The sequence below is a fragment of the Spinacia oleracea genome, chromosome 6, assembly GCF_020520425.1.
Source record: "Spinacia oleracea cultivar Varoflay chromosome 6, BTI_SOV_V1, whole genome shotgun sequence".
Classification (NCBI taxonomy): Eukaryota; Viridiplantae; Streptophyta; class Magnoliopsida; order Caryophyllales; family Amaranthaceae; genus Spinacia; species Spinacia oleracea.
The window spans coordinates 87,378,200-87,386,439 of NC_079492.1; the positions used below are offsets into that span (position 1 = coordinate 87,378,200).

The 8,240-nt window shown below is 38.1% G+C and overlaps 1 long non-coding RNA gene across 1 annotated transcript; it reads left to right on the plus strand.

The window, feature by feature from the left end:
* The first annotated feature begins 5,682 nt into the window (after positions 1–5,682).
* LOC110798581 (uncharacterized) lies at positions 5,683–7,374 on the plus strand. Its single transcript, XR_002536119.2, has 3 exons — positions 5,683–6,183; positions 6,269–6,328; positions 7,132–7,374. It is a non-coding gene; the product is annotated as an uncharacterized lncRNA (long non-coding RNA).
* The last annotated feature ends 866 nt before the right edge of the window (positions 7,375–8,240 follow it).

Below are 8,240 nucleotides of genomic sequence, written 5' to 3' on the forward strand. Positions count from 1 at the left end.
ATGACTAGTATTTCTGTTTCTTGAACTCTGTGGACATGGCAATGTCATAATCATTTGCATAGATACTTACTTTGGGAAGACTAGTATCGGACAAGACCTATGAAACTTTACTGTAAGAGATGAAAATCTGTCATAAGTAAATTTCATTAAAATTATTAGACACTAAATCCTCAATACCTGAGTGATTTGAGATTACTTGTTTGAGAACTGGTTGCTTTGACGTTGACCAACCGTCGCACCGTAAAAGGAGGCTATAAAGGCAACGCTCAGGTAATCACCTATCAAACGAAGTCTAATCTCAAGATCGCAAGATTGGGATTGTCCTCCCATAAATCGGGATGAGATGCTTAAAAGTTGTACAAGGCCACTCGGAGAGCTAGAAACTGTGAAATGCATGGCCGTGCTCGGATGAATCATAGGCTATGATTATCTGTTTATTTGATCAGTTGAACTCTGAAACCGAGGAACACCTCTGGACATAATAAGGATGACAACTCTTACCTTATGTTCAAGAGCAAGCATCGAGCGACAAAGGAATTAGGAAATGCACACTTGTCCCTAAGGACAAGTGGGAGACTAAAGGAAATAATGCCCTTGGTCCAAGTATGCATTCAATGTTAAGTCTAATAAATGCGGTTCAGTATTAATTAACAAGTTAATAATTCAGTGAGATCAAGTGAGCTGAATGTCTAGCTAGAGGCCGCTTCAGTTCAAGTGGAATTAATGATATTAATCCACAGCTTACTCTTGACTGAACCCGTAGGGTCACACAAATAGTACGTAAACGGATCAAGTATTTAATGGCATTAAATACTCCATCTATGGATATTCGGAATCGACGGATCTTGGTTTCAGTGGGAGCTGAGATCGTCACAGGCAAGAAATGAATACTCCGGAAACGATGATATTGCCGGAAACGGAAATATGGATCGTATCGGAAATATAAATATTATCCAAGTCGTAGATGTTACCGGAAACGGAAACATGGCACGTATCGGAAAATATTATTGGAAATGGAAATATTGCCGAAATCGGAAATATTGCCGGAAACGGAAATATTGTCAGAATCGGAAATATTATTGGAATCGGAAAATAATTCCGGAAACGAAAATATTAAATATTTGTTCGAAACGGAAATTAATTCCGGAATCGGAAATATTAAATATTGTTCGTATCGGAAATGAATTCCGGAACCGGGAATTTAATCGGAAGCGTATCGTACGAATAAGCATCGGACGAGGCCTGCCGGACGAGGGCCCAGCACGAAGCCAGGCCATCGCCCAGCAAGCCACACGCATCCAACAACACGCCAATGCCTCGACCAGGCCCAGCGCAAGGCCAGTCCCAGCCAAGGCTGGCGCGCGCGCACAAATGGGCAACGGGCAGTGGGCCTGTGCGCCATGCGCACAGCGTGGGCCGCAAGGCTTGCTCATGGGCGTGCGATGCTCGTGCGGTGCGTGTGTACGTGCTATACGAATCCTAAAGCTATCGGGATTCGTGCATAGATTAAATCCTAATCCTAAAAGATTAAATTAATTATTTAGAGTTCTAATAGGATTCTAATTAATTAATTAGTATTCTAACAGGATTTGAAATCCTTTCCAAGGTTCTATAAATATATGCCTAGGGTCATAAATTTATACACAAGTTTTCAAGTATTCAAAACTAGGATTTTTAAGCAGAAAAATCAGCCATAACACTTGCCCATTTAGCCGAAAATAAGTAGTACCTTAAGGGCGATTCTAGTTGGTCAATCTTAAGGCGGATCCGGACGTGCTGTGGACTATCTACGGAGGGACGACACTTGGAGTCCTAAAGACTTGTTCTTGTTCGGTTCGGGCGCAGCTAGGGAAGGCACGCAACAAAGAGTATGCATCTAAACTATGCTAAATGATTATGTGTAAATAATATGTTTTCCTGGCTTTATGGTTTTTCCGCATGATTTATGAATTGTCATATGTATCATAACCTAACAAGACTATCAGGACCAGTCATGTGACTAAGAAATGTCAATCAAGTGAACTTGAATGTCAAAAGTTGAAAAAGGTCCCTGGTCGGAAGTTTTCTATAAAGGTGGGCACATAGAAAATCCTGAACGACTAAAATGCAAGATGATTAGTAGTTTTGTTTCCTGAACTATGTGGACATGGCAATGTCGCAATCATTTGCATAGATACTTACTTTGAGAAGACTAGTATCAGACACACCTATGAAACTTTACTGTAAGAGATGAAAATTTGTCATAAGTAAATTTCATTAAAATTATTAGACACTAATCCTCAATACCTGAGTGATTTGAGATTACTTGTTTGAGAACTGGTTACTTTGACGTTGTCAACCGTCGCACCGTAAAAGGAGGCTATAACGGCAACGCTCGGGTAATCACCTATCAAACGAAGTCTAATCTCAAGATCGCAAGATAGGGATTGTCCTCCCATAAATCGGGATGAGATGCTGAAAGTTGTACAAGCCAAGGCGAGGCAGGCTAGCAGCGCCCTTGCATAGGCCGGGTGCCAGCGCTGCTGGACCGAGCCGCGCGCGTGCACAGCGCCCCTTGCGGGCTGCTCGTGTGTGTGTGTTGCGTTCGTGCATGCTACAAATCCTTAGATGCTTAGGATTTGTTCGGTTAGTAGTTTTCCTAAATCCACTAGTGTTAGTCGTTTAATTAAACACTAAAATACAAAGGATTAATTTTAATAGAATTCTAATTGAATTAGTAAATTGAATCCTAGTGGATATATAAATCCGATAATTCCTCCCTATAAAAAGGTGATACATAATCACAATTTATAACACATAATCTCAAGTATTCATATAGTTTTAAGAATAAACTAAGCTTAATAATTTGCCAAATAGTTAAGTTCGAATAACATAAAACCTTAGACTATATTCTAGTTAACAGAATCTAAGGCGGATCCGAACGTGCTGTGGACTATCTACGGAGGGACGACACTTGGAGTCCTAAACTTGTTCTTGTTTGGTTCGAGAGAAGCTAGGGAAGGCACGCGTCACATGTATGTATCCTAAATTATGCTAATTGACTATGTGACAATTAATTTGGATTCCTGGCTTTACGGTTTTTCCGCATGAAATATATGTTTTATATTTGTCATAACCTAACAAATACTCCCTCCGTCCCGAAATACTCGAAACATTTTCCTTATAAGGTTGCCCCGGATTACTTGCAACGTTTCTAAAAACGGAAACTTTTATTAATATTATATCAATTTCTGACTTATAGAAGGACCCACCTACATCTCTACTCCCTAAAAAAAACATTAAAAAATTCCACTACCCCCACCCCCAAACTCTACCCCTTTAAAAGTTTGACACACATCCCACTACCTATATTAAAAAAAAATACCCCACACTAGTAGAAAAAACCCCTGTTGCAGCCCCCTTGTTGCAGCGTACATGTATTAATACGCTTCAACAACCATTAGGTCAACGCGGGTCAAACCCTTTAAAGGGTTGTTGCAAAGTACAAATTAATTGCCCCCCTGCAAAAGAATTTTTTGCAGCGTACAGTCTAAAAGTCCCCTGCAATAACCCTTTTAATTTGCAGCGTACATGGTAAAAGCCCCCTGCAATTACAAGTTGTAATATTTTCCGCTACAAAATTAATTCAAAACCAAACGTTTAGTTCTATCTCAAACCTCAAATACCAAATTCTTAAATTATATCGCGCGCTCAGTACTCCCTTCTTCTTCCCTCAGCTTTCCCTGCGTCTCGCCCGTCGCCGATGGTTCTTGTCAGTCGCCGCTGGGTCTTGCCCGTCGCCGCTGGGTCTTTCCCGTCGCCGGTGGTACTCCAGCAAGATCTCGGGTTTTTGTCGGGATTTTAATTTGGAATTAAGTTAGAAATTAGGGCTTGTGAATTAGAATTTGGGGATTTGGGAGTTAGGGCTTTTCGTATCGGCGGCAGAGCACCACTCGGAACCACTCCACAGCAGCGACGTGAGTGACCGACGACAGCCCGCAGTGGTGGTCGACGGAGCAAGCTGGGTCTGTTTTGTTATTTTTGTATTTTCAATTAAATTTCTAATTAAATTGTATTTGAATTATTTTATGCAATTATGTTTTATACTTTGTAAATATGAATTCAAAAATCGAGAGCCTTGTGCACTGCGATTGTAGGTTGATTTGGTTCAGGGGATTGGAAGATAACCAACTTGGAGGACCTCTGCCCAAGAGCCTTGGGAATTTGATTAACTTGAGAACCTTGTGAGTCTGTTTTTCAGTGAACTCTAGAAGCTGATACTTGGAGCACTTCAAATCTTCTTATACAACATTATGTTTCAGTATTAGGATAGTTCTTGTTGTGTTTAAATATAATACTATGCAGCTAGTTGGTGAGACTTGGTGGCTAACTGATTGTTATAATATTACATATTTTTCCATGTCTTTGAAGTTTGAGGCTTTTGTGTTGTTTATTTGTTTCCTTTGCAAGATTTTCATATTGTACAGTACAAGATTCATTTACAAAATATTTTCTCCTCTTGTAGAGTACTTGCTGCAAGCGTTCTTCTGGCTATAATATGGGCAAATTGTAGATCACTTCTTTAAGCAGTTGGTCAAGATGATCAAATTGCAGCTCAAGCCGGACACTATGCTGAATTCGTGATCCTTGGGGATCACTACATACTGCATTTGCCAGTTTGCTGGACTTTGGTCTTCAAATGTGGTCTTGGAAACCGAGGAGCTGCCCTTGCAACTGGTGTATCTTATTGGATTAATGTAATATTGTTAGCACTTTATGTTAAGTTTTCATAAGAAACATTCAATGTGAGCTGACGTTCCAAGATAATTAAGCAAATGGGATTATACCATCTGACTGCTGGTCCTCTTTTATTTGCAGTCTCAACACAGCTGCACTTGTGTGGATGATCCCCTTTGGTCTTAATGGTGCTGTCAGTTATTTTTCTCTTTTTCTTCTGATATTTGTGAGACTTGTTACCAAAATTACCTCTTGAAGTGAACTAAAAAAGTAAATGTGGGTGTTCCTGCTAATGTTGCTGTCGGAATATCGCGATTAGGAGGGTCAATTTTGCCTGTTTCTTTGATCTTTTACTTTCACTTTCATAATTCCATTATTTCTAAATTTTGTTTTTGATTTTGTTTGGTAATTTTCGAATTGAAATCCTGGATTAGAGCTTTTTATTGAGCTTTTCATTCCTGCTTTCTGCCCTCTCCTTACCCTGCTGCTTTCTGCCCTCTCCTCCTCTTCTTACCTGCTTCTTCTCTCTCCTGTGCTATGGCTTACTGAAGGAGAGAAAGATGAGTTCTTTTCTCTCAACTTCATAATTGATTTCTTCAGATCAGGTTTAAGGATCAAATTTAGTATTTATGCAGAGTTTCATCATTATCGACTTCAACAGTTAAGATTATGCAGGCTTTAGATCCCCGACAAGGTGTGTTGTTGATTTTCAATTAATTCAAGTATTCAATACTTTTGACTATATCCTATCAATTTTGCATTTGTCTTTTAATTATATTGTTGTCCCGCTTTGGATCTCTCTGTTTTTCTCAGTGTTAGTTTACTTGTAGATTGTTTCTTCGATTTATGTGGTCACAGGTTGCTGGGCGAATCGTCCCTACATTGTGTCAATTTTTCTATTGGTTTACAATTGATAACCCCCAAATCTGGATTTTTTTCTTAGTATTAGGTTAGCTTGATGAAATTAAATTCAGTTCTTAGCACAAAATTTTCTGTATTTTGAAGGATTTTTGGAAGGGTCAGAATGTCTGCTAGAAGTTGTTGACTGAATCAATCCATGCCATAAATTTAATAAATGTTTCAACTGAGATGAACTATAGATGAACATTCCTCATCCACCAAAAGTTGTCCAATGACTGAAATTTAAACAGATGCAGACACAAATGAATAAACAACAGGGTAATCTCTCATCATCTTTATGATATTTGTTAATGGCAGAATGGTTTAAAATCTCTCTTGTAGGGAACATTCACCCTTCTCCCTCTAATTTTGTTGAATTTGGGGAAGTTCGAGCTACATGTGAAGATCAAACTCATTATTGGATAGTTATATTTATTGATATATGTAACTAATGCCTTGTGGCAGAATCTGACGGATGCTTATTATGCAGTACTGCAGTTTGATACTGTTCCATCAACTCATGCGGCTTCTCATTCGAGTGACAGATCGAAGGAGACTGATCATAAGGTTAGAAGTTGTTCCCTCTTCTCTTTTCATGCAATTTGACTTGTAGCTTCATTTTTGTAACATATTTAAAGATTTATTATTATAGACTCTACGAAGGCTTGCTCAGAACCGTGAGGCAGCAAGGAAAAGCCGGTTGAGGAAAAAAGTAAGACATCTAATTTTGTTTCTTGTATGTGCTTTGGTGTTGGTTAATTATTTAATTTCTTTTCTCATTTAATTAATTAATGGAATTAGCTGGAGAAGGATTCCATGTGGGGAAAAAATAAGTCATAAAGCTAATATGAAAATCAGCTAAGTTTCTGCTTGTTTTATTTTTTGGTCTTTAACATGCTCTTGTATTATCTTTCTTTTTCTTTCCCTCCCTTTTTCTTTTTTGGAAATAGGCATAGGTTGTTCTTGGATTTGGGTGGATATCCCAGGCTTTTAAGTCAATAATGAAAAACCTGTCGTGATTTTAAGGCTAAGTGCAAAAATCTTAATTCTATTCAATCATCTGAATCAAGCTAGGCTCTTTGTTTTTTGCTGGAAAACTGAAAAGTAGTGGACAACTTAATGCACTCCATTAGGGATTTGGTTAGTTATATATGGTTTTTGCAGCATGGTTGAAAGCTAGAGCTGGTTAAACATTAAAATTAGCAGTACCAGGTTAGCTTTGTTGGTAAACCTAATCTAATTATGTTTGTGACACCATTCTTGCCATTAGTTCCAAAGGCGAAACATATGAAGAAGTAAGTCTCAGTCTTATTATTTTTGCAATTAATATGTAAAACTCCAATTGATGATGAGGTTTTAATTTTGTGATTATGAGGAAAAATTATTGGTTTTTTTTTGTTATTAATAATAGTTAAAAGAATAAATGGGGTTGGCTGTATGAACCAAAAATTTATGAAGTTCTAGACTTCTAGGTTTTGATTCATGAGATTGGGCTACTTCTAGGTTTTTGTAAAGGTCTATACTCTGAGGAATGCGCCTTATGCTAGTGAGGAAATTGATGTGGTTCGTGAGCAATGGGCTAAGTGTTTTACCAGCAAATATTTATTATTGGCCTGATCGCGCTTGATCGAGTTGGTTTAGATGTTATAGACCAATCTTTTATATTAAAATGTATGCGTACAATGAAATTGGAACATATATTTAAATGTACGTGCACTTTGGTTTCATGTATACAAAACAACAATTATTGTTTTTATATTTGTTATACAGGTTGCGACATTTTATTATTGTTGTGACAGGTTTCTATATTTGGTGCAAGGCATTCTAGGTATCCTAAACAAAATTAAAATTTTCCCGCCAAAAGTGCTTTGTTGCAGCGTACATATATATGTGTACGCTGTAACAAGGGTGTAAAATTTAACAAAATTTCACACTTGTTGCAGCGTACAAATAGATGTACCCTGCAACAGGTGGGGTCTATTACAGCGTACATGAATTTGTACGCTGTAACAAGTCAAGATTTTGGCCAAATTTTGGCACTTGTTGCAGCGTACATGAATTTGTACGCTGTAACAAGTCAAGATTTTGGCCAAATGTTTGACACTTGTTACAGCGTACATGCATATGTACGTTGCAAAAAGTACTTTTTTACAACGTACATGCATATGTACGTTGCAAAAAGTACTTTTTTGCAGCGAACATTGTACGCTGCAACAAGTCCAGACTTGTTGCAGGCCCCCCAGTTGCAGCATACGATGTACGCTGCAACAGGGGTCTAAAAGCCCGCTGCAACAAGTGTTTTTTCTACTAGTGCCACTACCAACTACCATCTAATTAAATAATAAGTCAATTACAATGCATTAAACTCTGTGCCGGTCAAAACGTTTTGAGTATTCCGGGACGGAGGGAGTATTAAAAAACCCTAGTCATCCTCCTCCCTTTTTCTCTCTTTAGGGTTTGTAAATATCAAAGGGTTTTAGGCCAAAAATAGCCAGATTTCTTCGTAAATTTGGCTATTTCCGGCCCTTTTGGTTTAATTATTCATGTTTTTGTCTTTAGATACAATAAATCTACATCGTTTGAGTGTAGTAAGTTCCCCTATGATTGGATTAGTTGAGTATTTT